The sequence below is a fragment of the Ranitomeya imitator genome, chromosome 4 (genome assembly GCF_032444005.1).
Source record: "Ranitomeya imitator isolate aRanImi1 chromosome 4, aRanImi1.pri, whole genome shotgun sequence".
Classification (NCBI taxonomy): Eukaryota; Metazoa; Chordata; class Amphibia; order Anura; family Dendrobatidae; genus Ranitomeya; species Ranitomeya imitator.
In genome coordinates this window covers 80352749-80377264 of record NC_091285.1, presented here as the reverse complement: position 1 = coordinate 80377264, position 24516 = coordinate 80352749, and positions in this window count along the sequence as shown.

Sequence of the window (24516 nt, the reverse complement as noted above, 5' to 3'; positions counted from 1 at the left end):
TGTACGAGTCCACAGTCATGCCCTTCGGCATGAAGAATGCCCCTGCCACTTTGCAGCGGATGGTCAACCTCCTGCTTCAGGGACTGGAGAAGTACGCCGTGGCGTACTTGGATGACATTGCCATCTTCAGTTCCTCCTGGGAGGAACACCTGCAGCATCTCGAGGAGGTGCTCAGGCGAATTCACCAAGCAGGACTGACTATCAAGCCGGGAAAGTGCCAGATGGGCATGAGGGAGGTTCACTACCTGGGGCACCGGGTAGGCGGGAACACCCTGAAGCCAGAGCCGGAGAAAGTGGGAGCGATCGTGAACTGGCCCACTCCAGTAACCAAGAAACAGGTGATGTCTGTTATGAAAGGCAATTCAGTACTACAATGGACATAGCGGTCAGAGCACATACAGTGATCTGACAATAACCCAAAATCATAGAACGAGCTCTGAGACATGGGAACTCTGCAGACCGCAATCCCTATTCCTCTCCAAACAACACTAGAGGCAGCCGTGGATTGCGCCTAACTCTGCCTATGCAACTCGGCACAGCCTGAGAAACTAACTAGCCTGAAGACAGAAAATAAGCCTACCTTGCCTCAGAGAAATACCCCAAAGGAAAAGGCAGCCCCCCACATATAATGACTGTGAGTCAAGATGAAAAGACAAACGCAGAGATGAAATAGATTCAGCAAAGTGAGGCCCGACTTTCTTAACAGATCGAGGATAGAAAAGGTAACTTTGCGGTCTACACAAAACCCTAAAGAAAACCACGCAAAGGGGGCAAAAAGACCCTCCGTACCAAACTAACGGCACGGAGGTACACCCTCTGCGTCCCAGAGCTTCCAGCAACAAATTAGACAAGCTGGACAGAAAAAATAGCAAACAAATAGCAAAGAAGAACTTAGCTATGCAGAGCAGCAGGCCTCAGGAATGATCCAGGGAAAAGCAAGTCCAACACTGGAACATTGACAGGAAGCCAGGATCAAAGCATTAGGTGGAGTTAAGTAGAGAAGCACCTAACGACCTCACCAGATCACCTGAGGGAGGAAACTCAGAAGCCGCAGTACCACTTCCCTCCACCAACAGAAGCTCACAGAGAGAATCAGCCGAAGTACCACTTGTGACCACAGGAGGGAACTCTGCCACAGAATTCACAACAGATGTCCTTCTTGGGCACTGCAGGGTACTATAGGCGCTTTGTACAGCACTATAGTAGCCTGGCAAAACCTTTGACGGACCTCACCAGGAAGAAGCTACCCCACATCGTCAACTGGACAGATGGCTGTGAGGGGGCCTTCCAGGCGTTGAAAACCGCACTGTGCAACGCCCCTGTGTTGAAAGCAGTCGACAGCAGTCGACCGTACTTGGTGCAGACTGACGCCAGCGAGTTTGGCCTTGGTGCTGTGCTCAGCCAGGTTGACTCGGAGGACCAAGAGCACCCCGTGTTATACCTGAGCCGGAAACTTTTGCCGAGGGAAGTGGCCTACTCCACCATCGAGAAGGAGTGCCTGGCCATAGTCTGGGCCCTGCAGCGCTTGCAGCCCTACTTGTACGGTCGCCCCTTCACTGTGGTGACCGACCACAACCCTCTGCGCTGACTGAACGCCATGTGTGGAACCAACGGCAGGTTGCTACGCTGGAGCCTTGCCCTTCAGCAGTTTGACTTCACCATTGAACACAAAACGGGCAGGGAGCATGGAAATGCAGATGGACTCTCCCGCCAGGGTGAACCTACTGAGGTGCCCATGGAGGCATACCATGGGGTACTGCCTCCCTAGCGCACACCAAAAGGGGGAGGTGTTGTGAATTCTGTGGCAGAGTTCACTCCTGTGGTCACAAGTGGTACTTCGGCTGATTCTCTCTGGGATCTTCCGTTTGTGGAGGAAAGTGGTACTGCAGCTTCTGAGTTTCCTCCCTCAGGTGATCTGGTGAGCTCGTTAGCTTCTTCTCTACTTAACTCCACCTGATGCTTTGATCTATGCTTCCTGTCAATGTTTCAGTGTGGGACTTGTTTTTTCCCTGGATCATTCCTGTGGCCTGCTGCTCTGCAAAGCTAAGTTTTGCTTATGTTATTTTGTTGCGATTTTTCTGTCCAGCTTGCTTTATTGTTTTTTCTCGCCTGCTGGAAGCTCTGAGACGCAGAGGGACCACCTCCGTACCGTTAGTCGGTGCGGAGGGTCTTTTTGTCCCCTCTGCGTGGTTTTTTATAGGTTTTTGTGCTGACCGCAAAGTTATCTTCCCTATCCTCGTTCTGTTCAGCTAGTCGGGCCTCACTTTGCTAAATCTGTTTCATCTCTGTTTGTGTTTTCATCTTACTCACAGTCATTATATGTGGGGGGCTGCCTTTTCCTTTGGGGAATTTCTCTGAGGCAAGGTAGGCTTATTTTTCTATCTTCAGGATTAGCTAGTTTCTCAGGCTGTGACGAGGCGCCTAGGTTCTGGTCAGGAGCGCTCCACGGCTACCTTTAGTGTGGTTTGATAGGCTTAGGGATTGCGGTCTGCAGAGTTCCCACGTCTCAGAGCTCGTTCTATTATTTTGGGTTATTGTCAGTTCACTGTATGTGCTCTGACCTCCATGTCCAGTGTGATTCTGAATTGCCTTTCATAACAGGGAGGTGTCACGATATGGTATGAAATATCATAAGTAGTTCTCTTGCTAGCCTGCGTGGGCTAAGCCCCCCTTCTTGGAGTGATACTGCAACAGTTGTAGCTGCAAATTCCTGGCTTTCCTTCTCAGAGAGTGTGGGGGTTTTAGGAGAGCCAAAGGCATTTACGACCGGCATTTCCTGTGTTAGCTCTTGTTCAGCTATAAGTGAAGTAGAAACTTCGAGGATCCATGAAAGATTTTTTGTTTAGTTTTTGTTAGATATTAGGCAAACGATTTAAGCTAGAAATACGAAAATATATATGCTTATTCTCACTCGGTGTATCTACCCATCCCACGAAACACGGGCTTCTAACTCCATCTGGTAAAGAAGTAGGGATTTCTCTGTAAATATGTATCCCAGATAGGACATATTTGATCTCATTAGAATGCTCACGTTAATCCGAGATGAATGATGAGTTTGTTAGGACTATAACATGTTTTGTAGCGGAGTTATCGAAATCAGATATAGATTAGAAAAAATGAGTTAACTGAAGGGGTAGGAGGGACGAGGTGATCCAACCCCTTTCTGGGATGTTACAGGCTTAAGCTATAACTGTCTGCACACATCCCCAGCTTGTTTCTTGTCCTATTTTCCTGGAAGAGCTGAGTACATCCCATGAGCTGGGACGTATGGAAAACTGCCCTAGCCTGGGTGCCTGCCATGCGTTGAACATGTGAGTGTTATCTTTTCTCCTTTATTCCCTTTATGTTATAATTACCCGTGTACATATTTGCAATTGTCTCATTTGTAACATCTTTATAAAATATTTTTGATAAAGCACTGCCTAATTATTTTTATGGGATATAATATTTAATATTACTTCATTCATCCTGTTCTAAACCGTACCCTAAGTCTTCTGAAGGGAAATACGCTACTGTTACTGTTGTGTTGGGTTAGCTTCGGACCCGTTTAATCGAAGCTGGTGGCGGCGATACCGTGTGCAGGCTTTTGGGGTGCTGCTGTAGCGACTGCGGTGTTGATAATTATTGATCCTGCCTAAGTGGGAGTAGTTATCGCGTCGCTGCAGCGTGCCCAATAGCCAGTACATAGCAGGCAGCCTGTCTGGCGACTAATTACCCCGGGTGCAGTACCTAATCTGACCTGAGAGTAAGGGGGGCGCCAGAGAGCTGCAAGTGTTAAGTGGAACTGTAAGCGGGATATACATAAATCCCTGCAGTTCGTGGTATATTGAAAAGCAGTGGGATACCTAGAATAAGCCCATGCTGTAAACTAAGAGGTCAATAGCCTTGTGGGTGGTCTTTCATCACATCGTGGAGTGATAACTAAGATAAGCCCCCTGCACATGTGATAGCCGTCTGTTGGCCTAAAGTCACCTCAATCCGTGACGTAGGGGTGACGGTCACGGTGTGACTCCTGACCAATTGGTGACAGCGGTCAGGGGAATCGTGACAGAAGAAAACACATTCGCAAGACGACTTCACTGCATTCAAACAGTCAACACTCGCTTTTAAATCTGCTCTCACCCCTGCTAAACAGGACTAAACTCCGCCCCCACTGCTCTCTCCAACCTCCCACATCTCTGCTGAGGACTTTGCCTCACACTTTAAAAATAAAATCGACCAAACAAGGCAAGTCTTCATTGTTCAACCACCACAACCTCTTTGTATACCAGACCAATGCCCAAACCCCATAACCTCTCTATCCAACATCACTGAAGGAGGCCTTGTCTCCTCTCCAAATCGCACCTCACCACCTGTGCGCTCGACCCCATCCCATCCCACCTCCTCCCCAACCTCACCACCACTCTTGTCCCATCCCTAACCCACCTCTTCAACCTATCACTAACTTCTGGCACCTTCCCTTCTGCTGTCCAGCTATCGCCCAATATCGCTGTCCCCATTCTTTTCCAAACTCCTGCAGCAGCACGTCCACACTGAACTTTCCTCCCACCTCTCATCTAACTTGCTCTTTGACAATCTACAATCTGGTTTCCGCCCCATCACTCAACTGAGACAGCCCTGACCAAAATTACTAACGACCTACTTACAGCCAAAGATAACAGACAATACTTTATACTCCTCCTTCTAGACCTGTCCTCTGCTTTCGGCACAGTTGACCACTGCCTCCTACTACAGATCCTCTCTCCTCCTTTGGCATCAAAGACCTCGCCCCATCCTCGATCTCCTCATACTTTTCCAACCGCACATTCAGCGTCTCCCACTCCCACACTACCTTCTCATCCCACCCTCTCTCTGTTGGAGTCCCCCAAGGCTCTGTTCTAGGACCTCTACTCTTCTCAATCTATACACTTGGCCTGGGACAACTCAAAGTCCCATGGATTCCAGTACCACCTTTATGCTGATGACACTCAGATCTACCTTTCTGGCCCAGACGTCACCTCTCTGCTGTCCAGAATACCGGACTGTCTATCAGCCATATCCTCCTTCTCTCGCTTCCTCAACCTCAATGTGGACAAATCTGAACTCATCATCTTTCCTCCATCTCATAGATCTTCCTTACCTGACCTATCTATCGCAATTAACGACATAACGCTTTCCCTCGTACCGGGAGTCTGCTGCCTCAGAGTAACCCTTGCCTGTGCCCTGTCCTTCAAACCGCACATCAAAGCTCTTTCCACCTCTTGTCGCCTGTAGCTCAAAAATATCTCTAGAATCCGTCCTTTTCTCAACTGTCAATCTACTAATATGCTTGCGCATGCCCTCATCATCTCCCACCTTGACTACTGCAACATCCTTTTCTGTGGCATCCCTGCTAACACCCTTGCACTTCTCCAGTCCATCCTTAACGTTGCTGCCCGACTAATTCATCTCTCTCCTCGCTACTCCTCTGCTTCCCCCCTCTGCAAACCTCTTCACTTGCTCCAATTCCCTCAGCGTATCCAGTTCAAATTACTTACACTAACCTACAAAGCCATCCATAACCTGTCTGCTCCATATATCTCTGAACTAATCTCCCGATATCTTCCCTCACGTAATCTCCGGTCCTCCCAAGACCTCCTTCTCTCCTCCACACTTATTCACTCCTCACCCAACCGCCTCCAAGACTTCTCCCGAATATCCCCCATCCTCTGGAATTCTTTGCCCCAACACGTCCGACTATCAACCACATTTGGATCCTTCAGATGGAACCTGAAAACCCATCTCCTCAGGAAAGCCTACAGCCTGCACTGACGTCGCTGCCTCCTCACCACTAACGAAGCTACCGCCTCACCAACACCGGAGCTCCTGCAACCCTCAACCTATTGTCTCCATCCCCACCATCCTGTAGAATGCAAGCCCACAAGGGCAGGGTCCTCACCCTGCTGTATCAGTCTGTAATTGTTAGTTTGCTTACTGGAAGCGATATCTGTAATTTGTATGTAACCCCTTCTCATGTACAGCATCATGGAATCAATGGTGCTATATAAATAAATAATAATAATTGTTATATTTTTCCTCATAAACAGTGTGTTGTTACATGTCCCCTCAAACACAGAGCATTGTTACATGCCCCCTCATACACAGAGCATTGTTACATGTCCCTCATACACAGAGCATTTTTACACGTCCCTCATACACAGAGCATTGTTATATTATTTCTCATACACAGTGCATTGTTACATGTCCCTCATACACAGAGTAATGTCATATTCTCCCTCATACAGTTTGTTATGTGCCGCTCATACACAGTGTGTTGTTACATGCCCCCTCATACACAGATCGTTTTTACATGTTTCTCATACACAGTGTTGTTACGTGCCCCTCATACACAGAGCACTGTTACATGCCCCCTCATAGACAGATCGTTGTTATATGCCCCCTCATACACAGAGCATTGTTACATGCCCCCTCATACACAGAGCATTGTTACATGCCCCCTCATACACAGATCGTTTTACATGCCTCTCAGACACAGTGTTGTTACTTGCTCCTCATACACAGCATTGTTCTATTCTCCCTCATGCACAAAGTGTTGCTACATGCCCCCTCATGCACAGTGTATTCTTACATGCCCCTTCATACACAGTGTTTTATTACATGCCCCCTCATACACAGTGTTTTGTTACTTGCCCCCTCATATACAGAGCATTGTTACATGCCCCCTCATACAGTGTATTGTTACATGCCCCAGCATCGGACTGGGGTGCCAAGGGCCCACCAGTAACATTGACTTTGGGGGGGGCCACTTTTCACCTGCATGCAAATATTACATTTCCCTTATTCACAAATTTACCTATGCTTCTAGTAAACTGGGTAGCGTGGTTAATGAGTGATGATACACTGCTTTTTCTGTACAGAGTAAATCAAGTGAATTTGTCCAAGTACTGCTCATACAGTGGGATTGGGGGCCCATATCTACACAAGGGCCCACCGGGGGATTCCCCTGTTCCCCTATGGGCCAGTCTGAGCCTGACATGCCCCCTCATACACAGAGCATTGTTATATTCTCCCTCATACACAGTGCGTTGTTACATGCCCCCTAATACACAGAAGATTGTTACATGCCCCCTCATAAAGTGTGTTGTTACATGTCCCCTCAAACACAGAGCATTGTTACATGCCCCCTCATACACAGAGCATTGTTACATGTCCCTCATACACAGAGCATTTTTACATGTCCCTCATACAGTGTTGTTACGTGCCGCTCATACACAGTGTGTTGTTACATGCCCCCTCATACACAGATCGTTTTTACATGTTTCTCATACACAGTGTTGTTACGTGCCCCTCATACACAGAGCACTGTTACATGCCCTGTCATAGACAGATCGTTGTTATATGCCCCCTCATACACAGATCGTTGTTATATGCCCCCTCATACACAGAGCATTGTTACATGCCCCCTCATACACAGTGTTTTGTTACTTGCCCCCTCATATACAGAGCATTGTTACATGTCCCCTCATACACAGAGCATTTTTACACGTCCCTCATACACAGAGCATTGTTATATTATTTCTCATACACAGTGCATTGTTACATGTCCCTCATACACAGAGTAATGTTATATTCTCCCTCATACAGTTTATGTGCCGCTCATACACAGTGTGTTGTTACATGCCCCCTCATACACAGATCGTTTTTACATGTTTCTCATACACAGTGTTGTTACGTGCCCCTCATACACAGAGCACTGTTACATGCCCCCTCATAGACAGATCGTTGTTATATGCCCCCTCATACACAGAGCATTGTTACATGCCCCCTCATACACAGTGTTTTGTTACTTGCCCCCTCATATACAGAGCATTGTTACATGTCCCCTCATACACAGAGCATTGTTACATGTCCCCTCATAGACAGAGGATTGTTACATGCCCCCTCATACAGTGTATTGTTACATGCCCCAGCATCGGACTGGGGTGCCAAGGGCCCACCAGTAACATTGACTTTGGGGGTGCCACTTTTCACCTGCATGCAAATATTACATTTCCCTTATTCACAAATTTACCTATGCTTCTAGTAAACTGGGTAGCGTGGTTAATGAGTGATGATACACTGCTTTTTCTGTACAGGAGGGCGTTAAACTAGAAGAAGAGGGGACGGGAAGAAAAACATTAGACTTGAACAAAGAAGATCCAGGAAAACATACTCAGAAGGGAGGTAAGAACATTTCTAAAACAATCCACAGCGAGGAGATTGGAACAAAACAAAATCCTCTAAACTGCATGCTTGCAAACGCCAGAAGCCTGACAAACAAGATGGAAGAACTAGAAGCAGAAATAACTACAGGTAACTTTGACATAGTGGGAATAACCGAGACATGGTTAGATGAAAGCTATGACTGGGCAGTTAACTTACAGGGTTACAGTCTGTTTAGAAAGGATCGTAAAAATCGGAGAGGAGGAGGGGTTTGTCTCTATGTAAAGTCTTGTCTAAAGTCCACTTTAAGGGAGGATATTAGCGAAGGAAATGAGGATGTCGAGTCCATATGGGTCGAAATTCATGGAGGGAAAAATGGTAACAAAATTCTCATTGGGGTCTGTTACAAACCCCCAAATATAACAGAAACCATGGAAAGTCTACTTCTAAAGCAGATAGATGAAGCTGCAACCCATAATGAGGTCCTGGTTATGGGGGACTTTAACTACCCGGATATTAACTGGGAAACAGAAACCTGTGAAACCCATAAAGGCAACAGGTTTCTGCTAATAACCAAGAAAAATTATCTTTCACAATTGGTGCAGAATCCAACCAGAGGAGCAGCACTTTTAGACCTAATACTATCTAATAGACCTGACAGAATAACAAATCTGCAGGTGGTCGGGCATCTAGGAAATAGCGACCACAATATTGTACAGTTTCACCTGCCTTTCACTAGGGGGACTTGTCAGGGAGTCACAAAAACACTGAACTTTAGGAAGGCAAAGTTTGACCAGCTTAGAGATGCCCTTAATCTGGTAGACTGGGACAATATCCTCAGAACTAATAATACAGATAATAAATGGGAAATGTTTAAGAACATCCTAAATAGGCAGTGTAAGCGGTTTATACCTTGTGGGAATAAAAGGACTAGAAATAGGAAAAACCCAATGTGGCTAAACAAAGAAGTAAGACAGGCAATTAACAGTAAAAAGAAAGCATTTGCACTACTAAAGCAGGATGGCACCATTGAAGCTCTAAAAAACTATAGGGAGAAAAATACTTTATCTAAAAAACTAATTAAAGCTGCCAAAAAGGAAACAGAGAAGCACATTGCTAAGGAGAGTAAAACTAATCCCAAACTGTTCTTCAACTATATCAATAGTAAAAGAATAAAAACTGAAAATGTAGGCCCCTTAAAAAATAGTGAGGAAAGAATGGTTGTAGATGACGAGGAAAAAGCTAACATATTAAACACCTTCTTCTCCACGGTATTCACGGTGGAAAATGAAATGCTAGGTGAAATCCCAAGAAACAATGAAAACCCTATATTAAGGGTCACCAATCTAACCCAAGAAGAGGTGCGAAACCGGCTAAATAAGATTAAAATAGATAAATCTCCGGGTCCAGATGGCATACACCCACGAGTACTAAGAGAACTAAGTAATGTAATAGATAAACCATTATTTCTTATTTTTAGGGACTCTATAGCGACAGGGTCTGTTCCGCAGGATTGGCGCATAGCAAATGTGGTGCCAATATTCAAAAAGGGCTCTAAAAGTGAACTTGGAAATTATAGGCCAGTAAGTCTAACCTCTATTGTTGGTAAAATATTTGAAGGGTTTCTGAGGGATGTTATTCTGGATTATCTCAATGAGAATAACTGTTTAACTCCATATCAGCATGGGTTTATGAGAAATCGCTCCTGTCAAACCAATCTAATCAGTTTTTATGAAGAGGTAAGCTATAGGCTGGACCACGGTGAGTCATTGGACGTGGTATATCTCGATTTTTCCAAAGCGTTTGATACCGTGCCGCACAAGAGGTTGGTACACAAAATGAGAATGCTTGGTCTGGGGGAAATTGTGTGTAAATGGGTTAGTAACTGGCTTAGTGATAGAAAGCAGAGGGTGGTTATAAATGGTATAGTCTCTAACTGGGTCGCTGTGACCAGTGGGGTACCGCAGGGGTCAGTATTGGGACCTGTTCTCTTCAACATATTCATTAATGATCTGGTAGAAGGTTTACACAGTAAAATATCGATATTTGCAGATGATACAAAACTATGTAAAGCAGTTAATACAAGAGAAGATAGTATTCTGCTACAGATGGATCTGGATAAGTTGGAAACTTGGGCTGAAAGGTGGCAGATGAGGTTTAACAATGATAAATTTAAGGTTATACACATGGGAAGAAGGAATCAATGTCACCATTACACACTGAATGGGAAACCACTGGGTAAATCTGACAGGGAGAAGGACTTGGGGATCCTAGTTAATGATAAACTTACCTGGAGCAGCCAGTGCCAGGCAGCAGCTGCCAAGGCAAACAGGATCATGGGGTGCATTAAAAGAGGTCTGGATACACATGATGAGAGCATTATACTGCCTCTGTACAAATCCCTAGTTAGACCGCACATGGAGTACTGTGTCCAGTTTTGGGCACCGGTGCTCAGGAAGGATATAATGGAACTAGAGAGAGTACAAAGGAGGGCAACAAAATTAATAAAGGGGATGGGAGAACTACAATACTAAATACAATACTAAATGCCCCCTCATACAGTGTATTGTTACATGCCCCCTCATACACAGGATTGTTACATGCCCCCTCATAGTGTATTGTTACATACCCCCTCATACACAGAGGATTGTTACATGCTCCCTCATACAGTGTATTGTTTCATGCCCCCTCAAACACAGAGCATTGTTATATGCTCCCTCATACAGTGTGTTGTTAGATGACCCCTTCATACACTGTTACATGCCCCCTCATACACAGATCGTTGTTACATGCTCCCTTATACACAGAACGTTGTTACATGCCCCCTTCATACACAGTGTGTTGTTACATGCCCCTCATACACAGATCGTTGTTACATGCTCCCTTATACACAGAACATTGTTACATGCCCCCTTCATACACAGTGTGTTGTTACATGCCCCTCATACACAGATCGTTGTTACATGCTCCCTCACACACAGTGTGTTGTTACATGCTCCCTCATACACAGATAGTTGTTACATTTCCCCTCATACAGTGTGTTGTACATGCCCCCTCCTACACAGACCGTTGTTACATGCTCCCTCATACACAGTGTGTTGTTACATGCCCCTCATACACAGATCGTTGTTACATGCTCCCTTATACACAGAACATTGTTACATGCCCCCTTCATACACAGTGTGTTGTTACATGCCCCTCATACACAGATCGTTGTTACATGCTCCCTCACACACAGTGTGTTGTTACATGCTCCCTCATACACAGATAGTTGTTACATTTCCCCTCATACAGTGTGTTGTACATGCCCCCTCCTACACAGACCGTTGTTACATGCTCCCTCATACACAGTGTGTTGTTACATGCTCCCTCATACACAGATAGTTGTTACATTTCCCCTCATACAGTGTGTTGTACATGCCCCCTCCTACACAGACCGTTGTTACATGCTCCCTCATACACAGTGTGTTGTTACATGCTCCCTCATACACAGATCGTTGTTACATGCCCCCCTCATACACAGTGTGTTGTACATGCCCCCTCATACACAGATCGTTGTTACATGCTCCTTCATACACAGTGTGTTGTTACATGCTCCCCTCATACACAGTGTGTTGTACATGCCCCCTCATACACAGATCGTTGTTACATGCTCTCTCATACGCAGTGTGTTGTTACATGTCCCCTCATACACAGATCGTTGTTACATGCCCCTCTCATGCAGTGTGTTGTACATGCCCCCTCATACACAGATCGTTGTTACATGTTCCCTCATACACAGTGTGTTGTTACATGCTCCCTCATACACAGATCGTTGTTACATGCCCCCTCATACACAGATCGTTGTTACATGCCCCCTCATACACAGATCGTTGTTACATGCTCCCTCAGTGTGTTGTTACATGCTCCCTCATACACAGTGTGTTGTTACATGCTCCCTCATACAGTGTGTTGTTACATGCTCCCTCATACAGTGTGTTGTTACATGCTCCCTCATACACAGATCGTTGTTACATGCCCCCTCATACACAGATCGTTGTTACATGCCCCCTCATACACAGATCGTTGTTACATGCTCCCTCAGTGTGTTGTTACATGCTCCCTCATACACAGTGTGTTGTTACATGCTCCCTCATACAGTGTGTTGTTACATGCTCCCTCATACAGTGTGTTGTTACATGCTCCCTCATACACAGATCGTTGTTACATGCCCCACTCATACACAGATTGTTGTTACATGCTCCCTCATACACAGATCGTTGTTACATGCTCCCTCATACACAGATCGTTGTTACATGCCCCCTCATACACAGATCGTTGTTACATGCCCCCTCATACACAGATCGTTGTTACATGCCCCCTCATACACAGATAGTTGGTACATGCTCCCTCTGTTCTGTCCTCACTAGCTGAGGCAGGCTCATACGTAGCTATACAGGCAGCTAAACCGCTATACCGGGGTCCAATAAGAAGACTGTGGTTGAGTCTGTGCTTTATTAAACGTAGTGGTATATTAATGCGGTGAAACTGTGAACAATGATATACATAGAATCAGTGCATGGTATAGAACAGATACATACTACACATGATGTACATTATGCATAACATTTAGAAGGCTAGTAACTGAACTAGGAGTACAACTGGTTAAACTAAGCTAATATAGAGCAGAAATATCTATAGGAAGCATAAAGACATACCGGCAATGCAATCGCAAGGGAGATGAAGTGAAGCGTCTTTCCTTGAAGGCGAACTGAAGAAAGTGAAAGGAAAAATGGAGGGAAATGGAGGCTGAGCTACCATAATGCATTGCAAAGGAGGAGGAGAATCAGACATGGATAATACAAAAACAGAAAAATGGAACTGCCAACATAACTCTGACCGCTAGAGGGAGCCAAAGCATCACAAATGAATAAAGGCATGAATATATCAATACTGTATACTGAGGAAACTGCAATTATGCAAGCAAATAATCGGGGGTAGCAAATTGGATGGCGGAGACAGAACACTCCCCGTCTGACATCAACGGATGTCACTACTCCTTTCTTCCGAAGGCAACAATAGGACCAGTTCAGATACCGGTCTGAAAAACGTCTTAGGTTCATTCCCTTTGGTCATCCTTAGTTCAACTTTGCGGACGTTGCCGTCCTTGCTCGGGAACGTTGCAGTAACTAGACCAAATGGCCACTGGTTCCGATGAATCTGACAGTCTTTCACAAGAACAAGGTCACCTATGTTCAGATTAGGTTTAGTAGATTGCCACTTTGTACGTGGCTGCAGGGTAGACAAATATTGTTTGCGCCACCTGTCCCAGAAAGTATTTGTAAGACTTTGTACCTGTCTCCATGGGCGCTTGTAGAGGTCCTTAGTGTCGAATCCTCCTGGAGGGGCACTGGACAGTCCCGTTTTCTGGGTAAGTAGAGTAGCTGGAGTCAATAACAAGGGTTCCTCAGGGTCGTTAGGAACTGGAACCAGGGGTCATGCGTTAATTATAGCTGCAGCTTCAGCCATGAAGGTGATGAGGCTTTCGTGGGTGAGCCTCGCTGCTCCTTCTGTAAATAGTCTTCCTTGGTGCTTGACCAGATTGTGGTAATGTTGTACGATTAGGTAGGCAACATGACATTTTCCGGGAAGTATAAGAGGGAATTTCTCCACAAACTCCATCTCAGCTTCTTTGAGTCGGCCTCCTACTCTCAGCAGGCCGCTGTTGTCGATGAATGGGTCGAGTTTTCTCAATACGCTGCTCGCTGGTATTGGAGCTTTGTTAATAAGACATTGGATTTCTGCAAAGTAGGTTTCTCTTTGAACAGTGAGGATGATGTGATTTCTAGAGAACTCTAAGTCGGAGGCCACGTAAGTATTTTTACAAAGATGCCAACTTTTACATTTTTCTGTGCCACAAGTTCTGGTAGCCATGAATGAGCGAGCTATATGTGTCAGGCAGGTAATGGCTCGAGTAAGTGACTTCCAACTTGAGAATCTGTCGAACCTGCAAGATCCAAGCTGGATAACAGAGGTCATTGTATGTAGTGTAGACACCTGAGGGCGGATTTCAGCATCTGAGTCCTCTCCTACTAGTTCGAAGGTGTCTGGAAAACATTCCTCAATGTACAATAGTTTTGGTCCAGAGAGCCACGTTGTGCTTCCTAGTCGACTTGCGTCAACTGCTCTAGTTGCATGATCTGCAGGATTCTGTCTCTGTGGGTATGTAATGCCACTGCTGTGGGTGAACTGATCTCCTGATTCGTAGCACTCTGTTATTGACATAAACGTAGAATCGCCTGATTTCGTTGTGGATATATCCCAGGACTTCTTTGCTGTCTGAGTAGAACTTGGCCTGTGTCAGGTCGATATCCATTTCGGATGCGATGAACTCCGCTAACTCAAAGGCTAAGACTGCGGCACAAAGCTCTAACCTGGGTATAGTGTGCTCTGGTTGTGGTGCGAGTTTAGCCTTTCCCATGACGAAATCAATGTGGCACTGACATTTAGAGTCTACAGTTTTGAGGTAGGCAACAGCGGCAATTGCTTTGACAAAAGCATCTGCAAATACGTACAGTCTTTGGCTCTGTATCTCAGTAGATGGCACAGGGGTGTACGGTCTTGGCACATGCAGGTTGGAGAGTGCCGCTAACGAGTTCTTCCACTCTTCCCACTGGATCCTCTTATCAGGTGGCAGAGGTGCATCCCAGTCAGATGTTTCCCTAGTTAAGTCTCTTAGTAGGGCCTTGCCTTGTATAGTAACAGGAGCTGCGAAACCCAAGGGGTCGTACAGACTGTTGATGGTAGACAGGACGCCTCTACATGTGAAAGGCCTTTCTTCCTGGCTGACCTGAAAGGTGAAAGTGTCTGATTGTAGATTCCAGAGAAGCCCGAGGCTGCGTTGCATTGGTGCGGGGTCTGACCCCAGGTCCAGGTCTCTGAGACCATTACATAGGTCTTGAGAAGGGAACGCTTCCATGAGTTCTTGGCTGTTTGAGGCTATTTTATGAAGCCTAAGGTTCGAGCAGGCAAGCATGTCTTGGGCTGTTATGAAAGGTAATTCAGTACCACAATGGACATAGAGGTCAGCGCACATACAGTGACCTGGCAATAACCCAAAAAACAAGAACGAGCTCTGAGACGTGGGAACTCTGTTCACCGTAATCCCTAATCCTCTCCAACCACACTAAAGGCAGCCGTGGATGGCGCCTAACGCTCCCTATGCAACTCGGCACGGCCTGAGAAACTAGCTAGCCTGAAGATAGAAAATAAGCCTACCTTGCCTCAGAGAAATATCCCCAAAGGAAAAGGCAGCCCCCCACATATGACTGTGAGTTAAGATGAAAAGACAAACGTAGAGATGAAATATATTTAGCAAAGCGAGGCCCAACTTTCTGAACAGAGCGAGGATAGGAAAGGTAACTTTGCGGTCAACACAAAACCCTACAAAAACCACGCAAAGGGGGCAAAAAGACCCTCTGTACCGAACTAACGGCACGGAGGTACACCCTCTGCATCCCAGAGCTTCCAGCAAGCAGGAAAAAACAAATAGACAAGCTGGACAGAAAAAAACAGCAAACAAATAGCAAAGAATGATTTAGCTATGCAGAGCAGCAGGCCACAGGAACGATCCAGGAGGAGACAGGTCCAATACTAGAACATTGACTGGAGGCCAGGATCAAAGCACTAGGTGGAGTTAAATAGAGCAGCACCTAACGACTTCACCATATCACCTGAGGAAGGAAACTCAGAAGCCGCAGTACCACTTTCCTCCACCAACGGAAGCTCACAGAGAGAATCAGCCGAAGTACCACTTGTGACCACAAGAGGGAGCTCTGCCACAGAATTCACAACAGTACCCCCCCCTTGAGGAGGGGTCACCGAACACTCACCAGAGCTCCCAGGACGACCAGGATGAGCCATATGAAAGGCACGAACAAGATCGGGAGCATGGACATCAGAGGCAAAGACCCAGGAATTATCTTCCTGAGCATAACCCTTCCACTTAACCAGATACTGGAGTTTCCGTCTAGAAACACGAGAATCCAAAATCTTCTCCACAATATACTCCAACTCCCCCTCCACCAAAACCGGGGCAGGAGGATCAACAGATGGAACCACGGGTGCCACGTATCTCCGCAACAATGACCTATGGAATACATTATGTATGGAAAAAGAATCTGGAAGGCTCAGACGAAAAGACACAGGATTAAGAACCTCAGAAATCCTATACGGACCAATAAAACGAGGTTTAAACTTAGGAGAGGAAACCTTCATAGGAATATGACGAGAAGATAACCAAACCAGATCCCCAACACGAAGTCGGGGACCCACACGGCGTCTGCGATTAGCGAAACGTTGAGCCTTCTCCTGGGACAAGGTCAAATTGTCCACTACATGAGTCCAAATCTGCTGCAACCTGTCCACCACAGTATCCACACCAGGACAGTCCGAAGACTCAACCTGCCCTGAAGAGAAACGAGGATGGAACCCAGAGTTGCAGAAAAACGGTGAAACCAAGGTAGCCGAGCTGGCCCGATTATTAAGGGCGAACTCAGCCAAAGGCAAAAAGGACACCCAGTCATCCTGATCAGCAGAAACAAAGCATCTCAGATATGTTTCCAAGGTCTGATTGGTTCGTTCGGTCTGGCCATTAGTCTGAGGATGGAAAGCCGAGGAAAAAGACAAGTCAATGCCCATCCTACCACAAAAGGCTCGCCAAAACCTCGAAACAAACTGGGAACCTCTGTCCGAAACGATATTCTCTGGAATGCCATGTAAACGAACCACATGCTGGAAAAACAATGGCACCAAATCAGAGGAGGAAGGCAATTTAGACAAGGGTACCAAATGGACCATCTTAGAGAAGCGATCACAGACCACCCAAATGACTGACATCTTTTGAGAGACGGGAAGATCTGAAATAAAATCCATAGAGATATGTGTCCAAGGTCTCTTCGGGACCGGCAAGGGCAAAAGCAACCCACTGGCACGAGAACAGCAGGGCTTAGCCCGAGCACAAATCCCACAGGACTGCACAAAAGTACGCACATCCCGCGACAGAGATGGCCACCAAAAGGATCTAGCCACTAACTCTCTGGTACCAAAGATTCCAGGATGACCAGCCAACACCGAACAATGAACTTCAGAGATAACTTTATTCGTCCACCTATCAGGGACAAACAGTTTCTCCGCTGGGCAACGATCAGGTTTATCAGCCTGAAATTTTTGCAGCACCCGCCGCAAATCAGGGGAGATGGCAGACACAATTACTCCCTCTTTGAGGATACCCGCCGGCTCAGATACACCCGGAGAGTCGGGCACTAAACTCCTAGACAGAGCATACGCCTTCACATTTTTAGAGCCCGGAAGATATGAAATCACAAAGTCAAAACGGGCAAAAAACAACGACCAACGAGCTTGTCTAGGATTCAACCGCTTGGCGGACTCGAGATAAGTCAAGTTCTTATGATCAGTCAAGACCACCACGCGATGCTTAGCTCCTTCAAGCCAATGACGCCACTCCTCGAATGCCCACTTCATGGCCAGCAACTCTCGATTGCCCACATCATAATTTCACTCAGCAGGCGAAAACTTCCTGGAAAAGAAGGCGCATGGTTTCATTACCGAGCAATCAGAACTTCTCTGCAACAAAACAGCCCCTGCTCCAATCTCAGAAGCATCAACCTCGACCTGGAATGGAAGCGAAACATCTGGTTGACACAACACAGGGGCAGAAGAAAAACGACGCTTCAACTCTTGAAAAGCTTCCACAGCAGCAGAAGACCAATTGACCACATCAGCACCTTTCTTGGTCAAATCGGTCAATGGTTTAGCAAAACTAGAAAAATTGCAGATGAAGCGACGATAAAAATTAGCAAAGCCCAGGAACTTTTGCAGACTTTTCAGAGATGTCGGCTGAGTCCAATTATGGATGGCTTGGACCTTAACAGGGTCCATCTCAATAGTTGAAGGGGAAAAGATGAACCCCAAAAATGAAACCTTCTGGACACCAAAGAGACACTTTGATCCCTTCACAAACAAAGAATTAGCACGCAGGACCTGAAACACCGATCTGACCTGCTTCACATGAGACTCCCAATCATCCGAGAAGATCAAAATGTCATCTAAGTACACAATCAGGAATTTATCCAGGTACTCTCGGAAGATGTCATGCATAAAGGACTGAAACACTGATGGAGCATTGGCAAGTCCGAATGGCATTACTAGATACTCAAAATGGCCCTCGGGCATATTAAATGCAGTTTTCCACTCATCGCCTTGCTTAATTCGCACAAGATTATACGCACCACGAAGATCTATCTTGGTGAACCAACTAGCCCCCTTAATGCGAGCAAACAAATCAGATAATAATGGCAAAGGGTACTGAAATTTAACCGTGATCTTATTTAGAAGGCGGTAATCTATACAAGGTCTCAATGAACCATCCTTCTTGGCTACAAAAAAGAACCCTGCTCCTAATGGCGACGATGACGGGCGAATATGCCCCTTCTCCAAAGACTCCTTCACATAACTCCGCATAGCGGCGTGCTCAGGCACAGATAAATTAAACAGTCGACCTTTTGGGAATTTACTACCAGGAATCAAATCGATAGGACAATCACAATCCCTATGCGGAGGTAGGGTATCGGACTTGGGCTCATCAAATAAATCCCGGTAATCAGACAAGAACTCAGGAACCTCAGAAGGGGTGGATGACGAAATAGTCAGAAATGGGACATCACCATGTACCCCCTGACAACCCCAGCTGGACACAGACATGGATTTCCAATCTAATACTGGATTATGGACTTGTAGCCATGGCAACCCCAACACGACCACATCATGCAGATTATGCAACACCAGAAAGCGAATAACCTCCTGATGTGCAGGAGCCATGCACATGGTCAGCTGGGTCCAGTACTGAGGCTTATTCTTGGCCAAAGGCGTAGCATCAATTCCTCTCAATGGAATAGGACACTGCAAGGGCTCCAAGAAAAACCCACAACGCCTAGCATACTCCAAGTCCATCAAATTCAGAGCAGCGCCTGAGTCCACAAATGCCATGACAGAATACGATGACAAAGAGCAGATCAAGGTAACGGACAGAAGAAATTTTGACTGTACCGTACCAATGGTGGCAGACCTAGCGAACCGCTTAGTGCGCTTAGGACAAACAGAGATAGCATGAGTGGAATCACCACAGTAGAAACACAGCCCATTCAGACATCTGTGTTCTTGCCATTCAAATCTGGTCAAAGTCCTATGGCACTGCATAGGCTCAGGTTTAAGCTCAGGTAATACCGCCAAATGGTGCACAGATTTACGCTCGCGCAAGCGTCGACCGATCTGAATGGCCAAAGACATAGACTCATTCATACCAGCAGGTATAGGAAATCCCACCATGACATCCTTATGGGCTTCAGAGAGACCTCTTCTGAAAATAGCCGCGAGCGCACCTTCATTCCACTGAGTGAGTACAGACCACTTTCTAAATTTCTGTCAATATACCTCTATCTCATCCTGACCCTGACACAGAGCCAGCAAATTCTTCTCTGCCTGATCCACTGAATTAGGCTCATCGTACAGCAATCCGAGCGCCAGGAAAAACGCATCAATATTACTTAATGCAGGATCCCCTGGCGCAAGGGAAAATGCCCAGTCCTGAGGATCGCCACGCAAAAAAGAAATAACAATTCTCACTTGTTGAACTGGATCACCAGAGGAGCGAGGTTTCAAGGCCAGAAACAGTTTGCAATTATTTTTGAAATTCACAAACTTGGCTCTATCACCATAAAACAAGTCAGGAATAGGAATTCTTGGTTCTAACATAGGCTTCTGAACCACCAAATCTTGAATCTTTTGTACATTTATAACGAGATTATCCAATGAAGAGCACAGACCCTGAATATCAATGTCCTGAACTACCCAAATGTCTAGGGGAAAAAAAAGGCAAAACACAGTGCAAAGAAAAAAAAATGGTCTCAGAACTTCTTTTTTCCCTCTATTGAGAATCATTAGTACTTTGGGCCTCCAGTATTGTTATGAAAGGTAATTCAGTACCACAATGGACATAGAGGTCAGCGCACATACAGTGACCTGGCAATAACCCAAAAAACAAGAACGAGCTCTGAGACGTGGGAACTCTGTTGACCGCAATCCCTAATCCTCTCCAACCACACTAAAGGCAGCCGTGGATTGCGCCTAACGCTCCCTATGCAACTCGGCACGACCTGAGATACTAGCTAGCCTGAAGATAGAAAATAAGCCTACCTTGCCTCAGAGAAATATCCCCAAAGGAAAAGGCAGCCCCCCACATATAATGACTGTGAGTTAAGATGAAAAGACAAACGTAGAGATGAAATAGATTTAGCAAAGCAAGGCCCAACTTTCTGAACAGAGCGAGGATAGGAAAGGTAACTTTGCGGTCAACACAAAACCCTACAAAAACCACGCAAAGGGGGCAAAAAGACCCTCTGTACCGAACTAACGGCACGGAGGTACACCCTCTGCGTCCCAGAGCTTCCAGCAAGCAGGAAAAAACAAATAGACAAGCTGGACAGAAAAAAACAGCAAACAAATAGCAAAGAATAACTTAGCTATGCAGAGCAGCAGGCCACAGGAACGATCCAGGAGGAGACAGGTCCAATACTAGAACATTGACTGGAGGCCAGGATCAAAGCACTAGGTGGAGTTAAATAGAGCAGCACCTAACGACTTCACCATATCACCTGAGGAAGGAAACTCAGAAGCCGCAGTACCACTTTCCTCCACCAACGGAAGCTCACAGAGAGAATCAGCCGTAGTACCACTTGTGACCACAAGAGGGAGCTCTGCCACAGAATTCACAACATTGGGCCCTCCAGAGAAGACTGATGGCAGTCTCATTTGAAGGCATGGCTTTTAGACAGTCGTCGACATAAAAGTCCTTTTCTATGAATTGTCTGACATCTGCTCCGTATTCTGCTTCTCCTTCCTGAGCCGACCTTTTGAGTCCGTAAATGGCGACTGCAGGTGAAGGACTGTTGCCAAAGATGTGCACTCTCATGCGATATTCCGTGACTTCTTTAGTAGGATCATTGTCTCTGTACCAGAAGAATCCTAGGAAGTTCCTGTCTCTCTCTCTCTCACAAGGAAACAATGGAACATTTGCTGGATGTCAGCGATGAAGGCAATGGAATCCTTACGGAAGCGCATAAGTACACCCAGTAGTTTGTTATTGAGGTCTGGTCCTGTCAGTAGAACGTCATTCAGGGAGACATCATTAAATTTAGCACTGGAATCAAACACAACTCTGATCTGGCCTGGTTTCTTAGGGTGGTAAACTCCGAACATGGGTAGGAACCAGCATTCTTCAGAGTCTTTGAGAGTGGGAGCTAGTTCTGCGTGACAGTTTTCAAAAATCTTTGACATGAAGGAGAAAAAGTGATATTTCATCTCTGGTTTCTTTTGCAGATTACGAATGAGAGAGGAGAAACGTTGTAATGCCTGATTTCTGTTGTTCGGTAGACGTGGTCTGTGGGATTTGAAGGGAAGAGATGCGACCCAGCTGTTGGTCTCATCTTTAACGAGTCCCTTGTCCATTACCTCTAAGAACAACTTGTCCTCTACCGACATTGCCACTTGGTTGTCCTGTTTAATTCTCTGGAAGACTGTACACCCTAACTGATCCTCATAGCTTCCCGACACTACAGTGGGGCAAAAAAGTATTTAGTCAGTCAGCAATAGTGCAAGTTCCACCACTTAAAAAGATGAGAGGCATCTGTAATTTACATCATAGGTAGACCTCAACTATGGGAGACAAACTGAGAAAAAAAAATCCAGAAAATCACATTGTCTGTTTTTTTAACATTTTATTTGCATATTATGGTGGAAAATAAGTATTTGGTCAGAAACAAAATTTCATCTCAATACTTTGTAATATATCCTTTGTTAGCAATGACAGAGGTCAAACGTTTTCTGTAAGTCTTCACAAGGTTGCCACACACTGTTGTTGGTATGTTGGCCCATTCCTCCATGCAGATCTCCTCTAGAGCAGTGATGTTTTTGGCTTTTCGCTTGGCAACACGGACTTTCAACTCCCTCCAAAGGTTTTCTATAGGGTTGAGATCTGGAGACTGGCTAGGCCACTCCAGGACCTTGAAATGCTTCTTACGAAGCCACTCCTTCGTTGCCCTGGCGGTGTGCTTTGGATCATTGTCATGTTGAAAGACCCAGCCACGTTTCATCTTCAATGCCCTTGCTGATGGAAGGAGGTTTGCACTCAAAATCTCACGATACATGGCCCCATTCATTCTTTCATGTACCCGGATCAGTCGTCCTGGCCCCTTTGCAGACAAACAGCCCCAAAGCATGATGTTTCCACCACCATGCTTTACAGTAGGTATGGTGTTTGATGGATGCAACTCAGTATTCTTTTTCCTCCAAACACGACAAGTTGTGTTTCTAACAAACAGTTCCAGTTTGGTTTCATCAGACCATAGGACATTCTCCCAAAACTCCTCTGGATCATCCAAATGCTCTCTAGCAAACTTCAGACGGGCCCGGACATGTACTGGCTTAAGCAGTGGGACATGTCTGGCACTGCAGGATCTGAGTCCATGGTGGCGTAGTGTGTTACTTATGGTAGGCCTTGTTACATTGGTCCCAGCTCTCTGCAGTTCATTCACTAGGTCCCCCTGCGTGGTTCTGGGATTTTTGCTCACCGTTCTTGTGATCATTCTGACCCCACGGGGTGGGATTTTGCGTGGAGCCCCAGATCGAGGGAGATTATCAGTGGTCTTGTATGTCTTCCATTTTCTAATTATTGCTCCCACTGTTGATTTCTTCACTCCAAGCTGGTTGGCTATTGCAGATTCAGTCTTCCCAGCCTGGTGCATGGCTACAATTTTGTTTCTGGTGTCCTTTGACAGCTCTTTGGTCTTCACCATAGTGGAGTTTGGAGTCAGACTGTTTGAGGGTGTGCACAGGTGTCTTTTTATACTGATAACAAGTTTAAACAGGTGCCATTACTACAGGTAATGAGTGGAGGAAAGAGGAGACTCTTAAAGAAGAAGTTACAGGTCTGTGAGAGCCAGAAATCTTGATTGTTTGTTTCTGACCAAATACTTATTTTCCACCATAATATGCAAATAAAATGTTAAAAAAACAGACAATGTGATTTTCTGGATTTTTTTTTCTCAGTTTGTCTCCCATAGTTGAGGTCTACCTATGATGTAAATTACAGACGCCTCTCATCTTTTTAAGTGGTGGAACTTGCACTATTGCTGACTGACTAAATACTTTTTTGCCCCACTGTATATTGCTGTCGTGAGAAAGTCTATTAGATGGTTGGGCAGTTGGATGCTGTGTGGCAGTTCCCTGACATGGAACTCATTGTTACAAGGTTGAAACAGAGATGGACGTCCTTTCTCCAATGTATTTGTCAGCATGCTTGTCACAGAAGATGGGGCGTGCATGCGTCCCAAGCATACGTTGCCAATTATGACCAATCCTAGGTCTAGCCTTTGGGCATAGGGAGCATTGTGGAGTCCATTGATATGACGTCTCACTTTATGAACCTGCAGGATATCTCTCCCCAACAGCAGAATTATCTGGGCCTGATGGTCGAGTTCCGGTATAAGGTGTGCTATTCGTTTTAAGTGAGCGTGATGGATTGCTACATCTGGTGTAGGGATTTCAGATCTGTTGTCTGGGATCTGGTTACATTCGATGATCGTAGGTAGCGGTAGGCAGAATTGTCCGTCTAAAGACTCAATCTGGTAGTCAGTAGCTTTCCTGCCTGCTGTTGTCACAGTACCTGCACACATCTTTAAGGAGTAGGGAGTGCTTGGCCCTTTGATGTTGAATAGGTCAAAGAACGTTGATCTAGCCAAGGATCGATTACTTTGATCATCCAAGATAGCATACAGTCTTACAGCTTGGTCTCTATGGCCCTTCGGGTATACTCTGACGAGGAATATTTTTGAACAGGACCTACTGTCTATTGTCCCTTTGCAGACCTCGGTACATTGTGAAGTGATCTCTGGCGTAGCTGTATCAGTGCTCCTTTCCTCCCCGACATGCTCACTGTCAGCTGGCGTGTTTTGTGTACTCCATGGAGCTGGGCCAGGGTGTAGAGCGGTGTTATGGTCTGTGGTGCCACATTCTGTGCACTTTATACTGACCTTTCAATCCTTGGCGAGATGAGTTGTGGACGAGCAGCACTTGTAGCAGATACCGTTTTCTTTCAGGAAGCTTCTGCGATCTGGCATAGATTTTCCTCTGAAGGCTCTGCATTTCAGGAGAGGATGAGGCTTCTGATGAAGTGGGCACTGCTTGTCAGGGTCCTGCACCTTTGTCTCTGATTGGGAGCAG